Source organism: Ochotona princeps, chromosome 7, assembly GCF_030435755.1.
Source record: "Ochotona princeps isolate mOchPri1 chromosome 7, mOchPri1.hap1, whole genome shotgun sequence".
In the NCBI taxonomy this organism is placed as follows: Eukaryota; Metazoa; Chordata; class Mammalia; order Lagomorpha; family Ochotonidae; genus Ochotona; species Ochotona princeps.
The window spans coordinates 31,852,483-31,865,760 of record NC_080838.1 but is presented as its reverse complement, the minus strand read 5'-3'; the positions used below and the strand labels follow the sequence as shown (position 1 = coordinate 31,865,760).

Below are 13,278 nucleotides of genomic sequence, written 5' to 3'. Positions count from 1 at the left end.
ATTTGGTGTTCTCTCTTCTCTGCTTCCTTTACGTAAAGTAAAAATCCATCCTCTCTGAATAGTTTATTTTCAAACCCAGTGTGGATCAATGGGTCATCTGGGAGATTGTGACAAGATTTAAGGTTTCAGCAAAGTTTTTGATTTATTCATATACTTAATTGGAGTTTTAAAACACTACTAATAAAGAAAATACTATCATTTTGACTGCTATAGGACAATAAGTGCAATGCAAAAAGAAGTTACCTTTATTCCACAGGCCTAATCTTGCTTCATAAAGCTGGTGGAAAATTCACACTCTATTTTCCCCCAGATTTATTTATGTATTTGAAATACAGAGATCTTCCACTTGCTGATTCCTTCCTAAAGGGCTGCAATTGCGATGCTCTAGACCAGGTCAGGCTGAAGCCAGAAGCCAGGAAGTCACCCCTGGTATTCCACCTAAGTGGCAGGGGCTCCAGCACTTGGATTATCTTCTATTATTTTGCTAGGCACATTACTAAGAAGATGGATGGAAACAGAGCAGTTGAGATTCCAACTGGCACTCAAATATTGGATGGTGGCACCACAGGAGATGGCAAAACCTGTGATACCACAATGTCAGCCCCTATACTTTATTTTAACATCATTTTGCCATGGATTTTAAAAATCCATATATTTATTTACTTACTTTATTTGAAAGGTAGTAAGACAGAGATAGGCAGGTGCAACTCTTTTATCCTCAGGCTCACTGCCCAAATGCCTTAGTGCTGGGTCAGGCTGAAGCCAGGGTCTAGTCACTCATTATGGATCTCCCAGATGTGCTGCAGCAACTCAGCTTCTTGAACTAGAACCTGCTTCCTCCCAAGATGTGAACTGGTAGGAAGCTGGAGTTAGACACAGAGCTGGACCTCAAACGTGGGTGGCATAAGGAGCTTCAAAAACACTGTGCTAAGCAGGTGTCAGCTTCATGAACTTTTTGAAGCTCGTATTCCCACATAGCTGTTGGATCTGACTTCCCTATTGCCTGGCTTCAGCAGTTTGTCAGAACCACCACCTGAAAAACATGGAGGACTCAGGGTGCCTGCAGTGTCAAAGTACACAACACAACCAAGAAGTAATAATAAGATAACTATAGTACGGCCCTCAAATACACAAGTGAATAGATGCGACACAGGCCTTAGTGAAAATAATTAAATCCTAAATTATTTTTATTTGCAGGAAAAAATAAGAAATGAAAGGCAGACATACGAGTATGTAGTTGCCTTGTTTTCAATAACAAAAAATAACAATAACAGTCTTTAAATATGTATTTCTTCTACTAGACCTCTTAAAAAATCCAAGTCCAGCTACCAAACAAAAACACATCTTTGGGAGGCCAGATCGTACTCGTCAAGGATGCTAATTTCCGACAATTTGGAGAACCCAGTACAAAAGGAGAAGTATTAAATCATTTCCCTTTGCCTCACTCTCCCTCCTTGCTCAGGACTCACATGTGACTTTGGCTTTCCTTTATTTTGGGGTCTAATCTGCTTACAAACTCCCATGCTTAAATGATGGGCTCTCCTTTCTTCTTTTCTATCATCATCTTCTAGCTCAATTTCTACTTCTATTCTATTCATTCCTGTTTGGGGACAATTACAACGCTATCAGGGCAAGTAGATATGATGCAGGTTGAGAATCCCTTCTCTCCCCCACACACCTGTTAGAAAGCTTGGCTTTGAGTCGTAAGTCAGCTCCCAATTCCAACTTCCTATTAATGTGTACCCTGAGAGGCAACAAATGATGATTTGTCTTTGCCACCTACCCACATAGGAGATTCAGATTAGGTGCCCAGTTCCTAACTTAGGTCTTACCAAGCCCTGGCTGTTGCAGACATATGGGGATAGAACCAACCTACAGAAGCTCTATCTGCAGAGTCTGTCTTTTTCTGCCCCTCAAATACATAAAAATACATTTAAAGTTACTACCAAGGCAAAATAGAAAAGATCACTCAGTCTACAAGACCTGCATTGAAGAAAGCATAGTTAAATTATTTTTGTCTTCTTTTCCTTTGTGTGACTCTCTTAAAGTCTTCCAATATTTTTATGTCTAAGAAATGGAGGCAATTATTTCCAGGACAATTATGAGATCAAGTGAAACCATTAATATGACTATTATTTTAGAATTCAAAAGTTTCTATTTATCTGATAATAGTGTAAGCCAGTTTCTCAAACTAGTTGCAGAACTTTTGTTCAGTAGCAAAATTGCATGTGTTTGATTTATTGTTAAAGCAGAAATATGAGTGAATTTCAGCATCAGACTTATTCTGCCTTTATGTACCAAACCTATCCGATAAAGGTTAGCAGCTCATGCAAGGAGAGACTGGCTAGGCTAGGAAAGGTCAAGATGTCAGATTTTTAAAAAATCACAGAAACAGTAAACTCAATATTGCTTTTGTTAGCCTTGATCCATCATATCTGAGGACATCAAAACTGTTTGATACATAAAGATGGATAAAATCAGCTCCAAGGTGAACATGCCCAGCTTTGTAGGCATCTGAGCTCGCAAAGGATTGAAGAGGCACGTGTTGAGATTAGAGCGTTGCGGATCAGGATCAGTTCCTGGGATGTTCTGCATTATTATTTCTGGATTAAGAGGTGATTAAAGAAAATGACACTTCTGAGAGGCAGATGATGCTGCCAGATCCCACAGTCATTTTTAATGAACAGTTTATAGCAAATCAAGAAGAAATAACACAAGTACATAACCCTACAATAAAGAGATGACAAGCCACAAATAGTGACTTGTTATGGGAATATACAGCCACAGTTATGTTGTCCTTTCCCCAAAGAAGTAATAGACAGCACTTAGGTGTGGTTTTCCTCCTACCATATATATGTTGTTGTTAGAAAGGGAAGCACCAAGGAAGAGGCTGCAGCTGGAAAGCACTGAGAGTCAAAGGTGTTCAAGGGTCCTTGCATGACAAAGAGCCTATCAAGTGGGGGAAGGTTTCCAAACTGCCTCCTGGTTGCCATGGTTTTGCAGAGGTGAATACATTTTAAGTACAGAGATTTTTAAAACTAATAGATTGCACCCTGTGGCTGATTGTTAATATGAATGAGTGTGTGTGTGTGTAAATACTTTCCCTGACTTTTTTCTCATATTTAACATGCGTAGAAAACTTGGAATATCCTTTTATATATGTATAATAACTATCATTGTAAGATATGATTTTACATAATTTTTTTAAATTATGTATTTTAACAAGTCTAAAATTGATCTAATTCAACTCTTACCTTTCAAGAATGCCACATGATAAATAGAATTACACAGCTGAATCACTGATTACATCTAACTTCAAAAGAAATGTTACAACTCATTAACTTTTCACTGTTAGAGTCATCCTATAGTCTTGGAATAGGTTTCAGTCTTTACTTGTCTCTAATAAGTTTACCACTCATTGCTCTCATCCACAATTGTCTTACTATACTCTAATTACTAAAGAAAATGTTATATTAATCCTTTCTGCAGATAACTTGTGTCCAAGGTATGCTAAAAGATTTGTCTATACAGGAACTGATGATCAAATAGGACTGGGGAAGGGAGGGGGAGAGAAGTAAGAATATTCAACAGTGTATTTGAGGGGATTTTAATGCCCAGACTAGAATGGCTGGCCATTTAGACTAATTAAGAGGAAGGCTGTAGAAAAGAAGGGATTTGCTTTAAGAAGAGATTTCATGGCTACAAGACACTTGCAAAAGCAAATGGATAACCTAGTTTGCCTTTTATGATTGGGACAGAATTTGTGTAAATGATGGCTGGCAGGCTGGAAGGCAGGAAGGGGAGAGGCTCAGGCAGATTTACATCACAACCAAAAGTGTCAATACTGGTGCTCCCTCCCGCCTTTTAAAGACTAACATGAACTTCAAAAGTTCATGAAAAACACACATAATAGAACTGCATGGATGACACATTTTCCAAATTACTATCGGGACATTTTTGGACAGAGTTAATAAAGATGCCATTATTTTTATTTTGTGTTTTTTTTAATATCTTCATTTTACTTCATAGAAGCCATCACCTTTGTCATCTTTTGTTGTTCATTGTCCACCTAATTTACTTAGAGTGACCTTATTAATTTGTATAAGTCACAAAACTAATAGTCATAAAACCTAATCTTTTTATCTTTACATCTTAAAGTAGGTATCATTAAGTCTTCTGACATTTCCTTCTTACACCCAACGCAATGAGGCAAAGAGGACTTTCCCCAAAGAGACCTCTGCTCTCAAAGTGAATGCTAACAGGCTGTTGTTCCCTGTGACTGGAGAGGCAGTGGGACAGCTCCATCTCAATTGCCTAAGAGTATCCCGCATTTTTCATTTTGCTTAAAACACAGGTTGCTTGTAAATGCAAATATTCACTGGGCTTAATCTTACACGGAAGATCTCAAATATCGTAACATCTGAATGGCATTAAATGTTATGCCTTGAGTTCATACCAAGTCATAATCAAGACAAGTGATTAAATTTGTGGGGACAGATGCAAGATTCCTTGTTCAAAAGTTAGGAATTCCAAGATGGTGACAGTAGTGCTTTCAACCAAGCTGGAGACCCTCTAAGTGTAGCTCGTAAAGAAAGCCCAGAGAGTCATTTGAAAGTTATCAGAGGAAGAACTTGGTAAAAGTAGGCATTTATGGGCCCGGAGTGATGGCATAGTGGTTAAAGTCCTTGCCTTGCAAGCCCGGGATCCCATATGGGTGCCGGTTCTAATCCCGGCTGCTCCACTTCCCATCCAGCTCCCTGCTTGTGGCCTGGGAAAGCATTTATTTTATAAAAATAAATAAATCTTTAAAAAAGTAGGCATTTACTAAAGAAGGATAGACGATCCATAAAAGTAGAGGCCCAAGGAACTCATATCTACTGTTTGGGTCCTTGTACTCTCAGAGGCCATGGAAGTTTGTGGTTGTAGGGTCGATTCGCCAGGACTTCTCAGGCTATTGGTCATGCAATGTCCAAGGTCATCTACTAGTACAGTGCATACTGTTACTTCAGGTATGTATGAGTGTTACATTTTTATATCCCACGCAAAAGGCAGTTTTCTGTTTCCATTAAAAAAAAAAAAAAAAACGCCTTCACCGTCCATTATTTTTTTGTAAATTTGGAAGGATAACCCATGGAATTGACACATTGGAGACTCAGGAGACAGGGAGATGGCAGTTTGTTGCAAGATGCTTTAACTATTATGCTGTTTCTGATTTCTGCCCCCATCATGGCAACAAGCGATTCTTCAGTTACAGGATAGTTACTTCTGAATCAGCCTAAAATGAAAGCTTTGGAAAATGTCAGTGCCTTCTGGTGAATGCTACAATTTAATATGAAGTTATACATGGAGTGCCATTAATGTAAGTGCTCATGTACACACATACATAGGCTAACCTATATGGGTAAAAATGAACTGTGTGTGCTTAAATGTAGTTTTCAATGAGATAATTCAAATGGATTAAGTACATTTGTGTCTGTGTGTGTGTGTCTGACAATTCAATAAGAAACACATTTCATAAAATAAACTGAAGTCATTGCATAATCTCCACTTGGCTTTGCTAATGTGCTTCGGATACATATGCCTTAAACTCAGAAAAATCATCAAAGCCATCTCTGAGATGGATATTGGTTACGGTAGCTTACTTTCCACTACAAGGTGTGTTGTAAATTATGGCAATGTCCACCTGGGAGGCATCTAGTAACTGTAGCACCTGAACTGGAGAAACTGATCCTGAGCAAACCAGACCCTTTTGCACTACCTTTTTCTTTTTATACGAAAGATTTTCCGGAAGCAACACCCAGATGCCCCGCCCCCATTGGTCTTCTGTTCAGATACACCACTTTGTCTTTGCCATCCGTGACATGTTTCTAGGCCTAATCTTTAAAAAAAACAATTGTTGTGATTTCAAAAACAAGATTAAAAAAAATTCACAAGTGTTTCCAAGTTCGTGTTTTATTACTTATTTCAGTCTCAATATTTATTGCATCTATATATTTGAGGACATTGTCTCAGAAAACAAGATGGAGCTATGATGGATTTTCAGTTACTGAAAAAAACAAACCATTTGAATATGGGCCATACTCTTGTTGATGTCTTTGGATTGTGGATATGTGCTCTCTGAGCACACAGCTGGAAAAGGACAGTGTTTACCTCAATTTCCTCTCAGAGAGAAGAAACGCAGACAGAAACTTGTACAGTCTCCATTTACTTCAGCTGGACACTATTATTTGTGATATTAGCTGAAATCATTCCAATTAGAAAAAAATGCATGCGTATTGCTAACTTGATTTTTTTGTGATTTGATTATTTTTAAAGGTCTTCATACTGAAGAAGCAGTGTCTAAGAAATTTGTCCTTAAATGAGTTGACATCTAATCATGCATAATCATGTTTCTATAAAATTTTTTCCAAACTTTATATAAACTGATTATTTCTAAAAAGGTTTTTGTTTTCTTACTAGTATAAAAAGGCTGAGAATTCTTTTAAAATGAGAAATTTGAAAGATGTTGACCATACATTCATACTACTATATTCAGCAATATTTTTTTCATTGTTAAATTTTAAGAAGTCCATTGCAGTCTTCCCAGTCTTCCCAGTGATACTAAAATATTTCACAGATATGTGTGAAACATTGAAAGTGTCAGGTTCAAATTTGCCACAGGGAAAAAAATTAACAAACGATAGGCAAAAATGAGTCATCTATTTATCAAAATGAGTTATTATCCAAAGGGGGCAGAAATTATCAAAGGCATAATAGCATGTAATCCTGGAAGTTTCCATACTTTTCTTATACACTTGGAGTCTGTATTTTAAAGTGAAGTTTACATCAAATCTATCTCAGTGAGTTTCTTGGGGAAAAAATAAACTGATACTGTAACAGGACCCTACATCCAGCTGTTCTGTGATCAAATCTGTCTTCATCCCAAAGGGAAAAATCTATAGCAACATTTCTTGTTTGCTTCCACTCGACACTCATGAAATTCACTGCCCTTAATTTCTAAAGTGAAAAAACAAGTCACACATTTTTTTTAGTTTTGGAGGAATTCATATTATAGTACTTACTAACATTGTGTTTTCCATATATTTCAAAAGACTTAAATTCATGGCTTTGTTGCTGTGCAATGTTCAGAAAAATACCATAACGAAGAGAGACGGTGTGGATAATCCTCCTTTGGGTCGTGTGTTTATAAAGAAGGCAAACAGCCACAAGTACACATACTGTGTTTCAGACTTGGGCACCGATGACTACAGCACAGCAGGTGCCAGGTGTCACTGAGAGAGTGGCAAAGAATATACGGATCGGGGCATACCTCCAAACAACTGCTGATACAGAACTAGCGTAGTATCAGAAACGTAACTGAATCCACAGTCAACACATCAATGTATGGCACAATAAAGTATTTTCCTTCTTGTTTTTCCATATCATCCCATGTAGCTATTTTTATGCAGCATCAGAAAAATATTTGCATGTTTTACTTCTCAGTGTAAATTAACATGAAATCATAACCGCATGCACCCTGGGTGTCATTTCATTGTGCATTTGGCATGTAGTTACAAAAAGAAAATGAATGTGTGCTAACTTCATGGAATACATGACAAAGTATTTTTTAAATGAAGCGTTTAAATACTAGAGAATTCGGGTTTCGAAATCAGTTTGTAAAGCAAAAATTTGATGTGGTTTGTTTTTACTACTCAACAATGCTGTGGCTTAAATGAAATGACTGTGAACTAACAGGAGAAGAATAACTTATATTCCTAAGGATATTCATTCCAAAATAAACAGTTAGAGTTTCTAGATTTTATTTCAAGGTTGAATGAATTCACTGACTGTCTTTGGAAGCTTATGCTTGTCTTTGGCCCAACACAGATCACTCTGGATACACTATCTTCCTAGTGATCAGTTGATAGCAACTGACTGTAGTGAAGTTCAATCATTAACAAGTTGCTCCTAGGAGTGCAAGGCTCCCAAAGCAAGAGCCTCAAACAGCAGAGGGAGCACCAACTAACCCTAGAGAACACAGTACTGGTTCACTCCAATGGGCTACGTTGCCGCTGAGCAACCAGAGAGGAAAGGTTAAGATAACTACGCAGCACAAGCTAAATGGAAGCTCACACTCTGCTCCCAGGCTCTGTTAACTCAGAAACCATCATTCCATCTCCAATCCTGCTCACCCCATCATACCACCATGAAAAACTGAGGTTAGTTATGACAATCATAAAAACAACATAATTTCAAAATAAAGTGTTCTCACCTCTGGACAGGTTGAATTGAGCTGCTGTAAAAATAAACACAGAAAAGGTTACAGACACACTTTATTTCCACCTTTCTTTTTTCATTTTTGATAATTTTTTGGAGTTTTTTCCTTTTTAATTTTTTCTTGTTTACTTTCTACTTATACAAAGGGAACACATTTTATGTATTTCGTATAAGTACAGTTTTAAGAGCATGATGATAACCTATCCTCTCCCCCAACAAATTTTTCCCCCTTACCACCCACAAAATCCAATTAGAAAATGCAGGCGAGTGAACTGCAATCTGAATTATCAGGCTCATGAAGTGACTGGAGAACGTCTCAAGTTATTTGAAGATCAACCTGCTACGCCTGCTTGGAAGGCGGGATGGCTCGGCAAGGTTAGGACATCGGTCCTTATGTTAGAACACTCACACTTCACCCAGGGGCAAACAGCCTGAGCGTGGAGGCTTCCCTCATGCTCCAAAGGATATTTTTCAATTATATATTGTGTTACATCTGAAGAGATAAAAGCTGGTCTGCAAGTGATTAAAAGATGCTTTATATTCATGGTTTCATTTCTGCTGAAATAAATGCGTAATTTAAACCACACATAATTCATAGCAATTTAGGCCCATTACAGACTTCTAGCTGCTTCTTCTTTCTTCTTTTTGTAAATGCTAGTTACTAATTAAAACAAAGTGTTACTGCCACTCTGAGCCTGAGTCTTTGACACACAGGGTTTAATGAATAAAATATCTGGACACAAAAATGAAAACACTAATAGACGAGTCTGCAAGTGTGTGGTAGATTAGGGCATGTACTAAATTAAGGATTGTGTAGAGAAAAGATTCGGAATTCCTTTATTTGAAGGAAGAAGTAGAGGGTTTTTGAGAGCATTCTGAGGTAGTACCGATTTCACTAACTTCTGGGCCTCTCAGGCTCAGTATTTGCCCTCTATCCCCACCCCGGCCCTACAGCAGGAATTTAAATTCCTAAGAGTCAGTTTTGAAGAGTAAATGATAGGATATTTTAATATAATCATGAATATAAGTTTAGATTGAAAATGGGAATTGGGACCATCATTAATTATGTTGCCAAGTGGTTTTTTTTTTTTTTTGTAACTTTAGGGAGACTGATTGAGGCAAATGGCATTTCCTACAACTGCAACCTCCTGCAAACTCGTGGATTAGAACTTTAGTGAAATGACAGTATCTTTTTGAAGGCTGATTAATCCCATATGCAGAATGAGCGTGAGGAATTAATAAGGTTACGGTGTTTTCACTTTCTGAAACCAATGAAATAAGAGACTGACATAAAAATCCAAGCGAGTGTAAACACAGGCTTCAGCTCGGGTTACGGCCTTATTATCACTCTTAATAAACACTGATGAATAATAATAAAGACAGACCGCCCTTGGGAGACAGCTCGCACGCACGCACGCATATTCCTGGTCGGTTCCACCCGTCACTTCTTTGAGGATAATAAAACAATTCAACCCCATCAAATCCTCCGCAGCCGCTCCCTCTGAAGGGGGCTTCATCCTCCCCGAGCCCGAGAGGATTTTACTTGTTTGAAGGGGGAGAAGGGAAAGTAGTCTTATTTATTTCCATTGATGACTCCCGGGGTTCTCACGGGCGCGCAGGGACCCGGTGGGAGGAGGAGAGGGGAGGAGGTGCGGAGATTCCCTCGGTTGGAAAAGAAAAAGAGTTCAGGCAGCGAGGCGGCAGGAGTGTGGTGGAGGTGGGGGAGAGGCAGGGCAGTGCACGGGAAGGTGTGCAATTTGAGGAAAACAACTAGCTGCTTCTTGGCGACTTCGCGGAATTGTAAAACGAAAAATAAAATATTTAGCAACCCAACCAAGTTGTGGGGAAAGAACTCCTTAACAAACAAAAGTTTAAGAAGACTTAGCTCAGGTTCATTTCCCGCTCAAGGTATCGAGGTCAGGGAGTCGTCCGCACCCTGAAGATAGGATGGACAGCGCCTCTAAGTAGGTCCTCCTGGAAGATGTAGGGACAGCTCCGCGCCCGCTTACCGGGGCTCGGCAAACTCCCACAATCCCTGCGATCCCCACAGCTTTAGAGCGCGGGGCCGCAGGCAGAAGTGGGAACCAAATGCTCACAATGAAGCGAAACGGCACCCCAAAGTCCACTGTTTGCCAAGGACCCCTAGAGAACAGCTTGGATTTGAGACCACTCGCCCTGATTCCCGAGCACTGGATCGGCCGCAACCCTTAGCTCGGGAGTGAAAGGCAGGCGGAACAGAGCGAACCTCAATGGCACACAGACTCTGCGAGGTCCCCGAGCCGGTTGGGACGGGACGGCAGTTCCCTCCGTGGCTGCTAAGCTCTCCCAGCAAAGTCTGGAAAGGGTTTCAGGCCCTCTGATCAGCCTGGGTTAGCTTCTCCAAAGGCTCTCGCCTACCCAGCAGGGGGACAATTTAGTTGCTAAGCGGTGGGGGGTCGCGGACCGCCATGGGAGACCACTGGAGATCCCGGAGCCAGCTGCGCAGCTAGGGGCGCCCGCCCTCTGCCCGCGCGTCTTCCACACTCTGCCTCGATCCTCATTTCTCGCCCCAGGCGCAGAACCCACCAGTTCCTTTCCCTAGGGTGGCCAGAAAGCACGAACCTCAAGGAGATAAACACGCTCCCGGTAGTAGGGAAAAGTAAGTAGCCAAGACCGGGATCAAGGTTCTGCAGCTCTGCGATCCCGCCACAGCCGGGATCCATAGTGGCCGTTCATCTCCCCGACCTGTGCGCAGTCTCTCCACCTCCTAATACTGCTTGGGGCCACCCAGCCTCCACACCAACATAAAATCGTCAGGAGGAGACCCGCTCCACATCCCTCTTGGCTTCAGCTCTTCTGGCTCTGTTGCCCTCGAGAACCTAGCCAGGTCCTGTCCAGTCACGAAGCGCGCGCCACAATCTCCCACCCGCGACAAGCGCCCAGGCGTGAACGCTCAGCGCGCCAGGTCCCGGGGTGGCGAGTCACAGCGTCTCGGAGCCGCAAGCTTGCGCTCCTATTTCCACTTACCTTGAAAACTCAGTTTTTCCTAAGGGGAAGCGGAAAAATCCCTCCCCGTGGGATGGGGTGCCAAACAGTCCACTTTCCCCTCTCCGGCCAAGATGCAGAGCACCAATATTCAGGCACCAAGGGGACTAGAGACAGGGGCGGTGGCAGATAACAGAAAAATTCAGTCGGCTGAGTGTCTCAACTTTGCGGTCCGCACTGCAAACTTCAAAGGCAGGCGTTGGGCCGGCGCGCGCGGCCTCCGAAGTTACTGGGAACTGCAGCAGGGTGCAGCGTGGGGCTGGGGGACGGAGGGGAATCCCGGGCAGGGCTGCGAGGCGGCGGGAGATCCCTTTAAAAGGGCGCGGGGCCTGCCGGGGAAGGTGGCAAGGTGGCGGAAAGATGCTGCAGAGCCCGGCCGAGGTGGCGCGGGCTCCGCGCTCTGAGGCTCGCAGTACCGGCTCGGGGCTGGAAGCGAGGCGTCGGGCGAGCTGGGCGCACCGGGCGACAACGGCGGCGACTGCGGCGCGCGCTCTGTCCGCTGCACTCAGTCCGCTGCACTCAGTGGCGGCTCAGAGCCTGTAGTGTGTTTTCGCTCTGGAGTGTCACAGCTGAAGCAGAGCTTCTCCGCCTCCCACCCCTCCGCTGCCTGCCCGCCCCTCCCTCCCAGCTCTGCCCGCTGCCTCCCACTCTGTCCCCTCCTTTCCTCCTTCCTGAGGCGCGCCAGCGAGCGGCGCGCGCGCGCGCGCACACACACACACACACACACACACACACACACACACACACTCCCCACCATCTTTCTCACAGACAAGCGCGCCCAGCCCAAGGATCCAGCATCACGGGCTGCCTGCCCCAGTCCTTACCTCCCGCCACTTGGGGACAAGGACCGCGAGGCCCACTGAGACCTTGGCCAAACTGCAGGCGACCCCCAGCCCAAGACCGGAGCTCTGGACCTTGGCACTGTCGGGAAGAAGCGGGCATACAATAGAGGGGAACTCTGCGGTTGCCTTGAGGGCGGAATGGGAGGGGGGCGGTGTGAAATCCAGGAGGGAGGTTGGCTGAGGAGGCAGTGTGCAAACTGTGCACTCTTGATCCACTTCCACCGGAACGCCAGCCCACCATAGCCCTTGATCCCGGAGCCTTCCCCAGCGGCTCTGGGACCCAGCCTTTCCTAGTCAGAAACTCTGCAGCTGTTTGAACAATTGAAAAGAGGCCCTATGGGACCCAGTGAAGGAAAGACGTGTTCGAAGCCTTTAAGGCTGACTAGGTAATTATGATAAGAAGTTACCTAATTAGCAACCTGGCCTGGGCAAAGGGAAAAAAAAGTAGCGGCTGATATAATGATCTCATCTTCACAACTGTCAACCTAGTTTTCAGCAAGGCTGCTTTTTAAGACTGATGTTTAGAGTTTGAAGTTCTAAGATTATACTGTATGGTGTGTGCTAAGGTATGATGTCAATTCTGAAAAAGGCGGAAGGCACTTGCCCTCTGACTGTGACAACAAAATGAAGGAGGACACTCACCTTACCAAGATCAATTCGAGAACTATTTATTATTAGTAGTAGTATTAGTAGTAGTACTTTGCTATATGTCTGATCACAGAGGGTAGCCCTATGTAGCACCTGAAGTTCTGTGGCTCCTACATGAGAATAGAGTGGTACGTGAATTCAAGAAACCCTGTATAAGCCATCAAATAGTTTTGCAAAAGTTGTTAGAGTTTTAGACACAAAAAAGGGGGAACCTCTGAGGTCACTGTGGAAGCTTTTTTCCCTCCCCCTTTTGTGTGTGATTTTTTTTTCCAGATGACAGATGAGGTGTGAAAAAGGAAGTGCAAGATGTCAGCTCAGAAGATCTGGAGGGGTGACTTAGGAGATAGGAGGCAGCACAGGTCGCTGGAATACTCATTAGCAAGCAGTCCCAATTTTCTCACTGTGCACTAGCTATGCCTTAGATGCTGAGATCTTAGAGGAAGACATGAAGTTAGGAGCTCACAGCCCACTGGCACACAGAAGGTCCAAATGCAACTGCTATGAGCGC

At 42.8% G+C, this 13,278-nt stretch overlaps 1 protein-coding gene across 1 annotated transcript in view; it reads right to left on the bottom strand.

The window, feature by feature from the left end:
• NDNF (neuron derived neurotrophic factor) overlaps positions 1-11,620 on the bottom strand; it is a 36,028-nt gene extending 24,408 nt beyond the window's left edge. Inside the window, exon 1 of the mRNA XM_004594534.2 lies at positions 11,263-11,620. The gene's annotated coding sequence lies outside the window, so the exon portion shown is untranslated. The remainder of the gene's footprint in view (positions 1-11,262) is intronic.
• Positions 11,621-13,278: the final 1,658 nt, after the last annotated feature.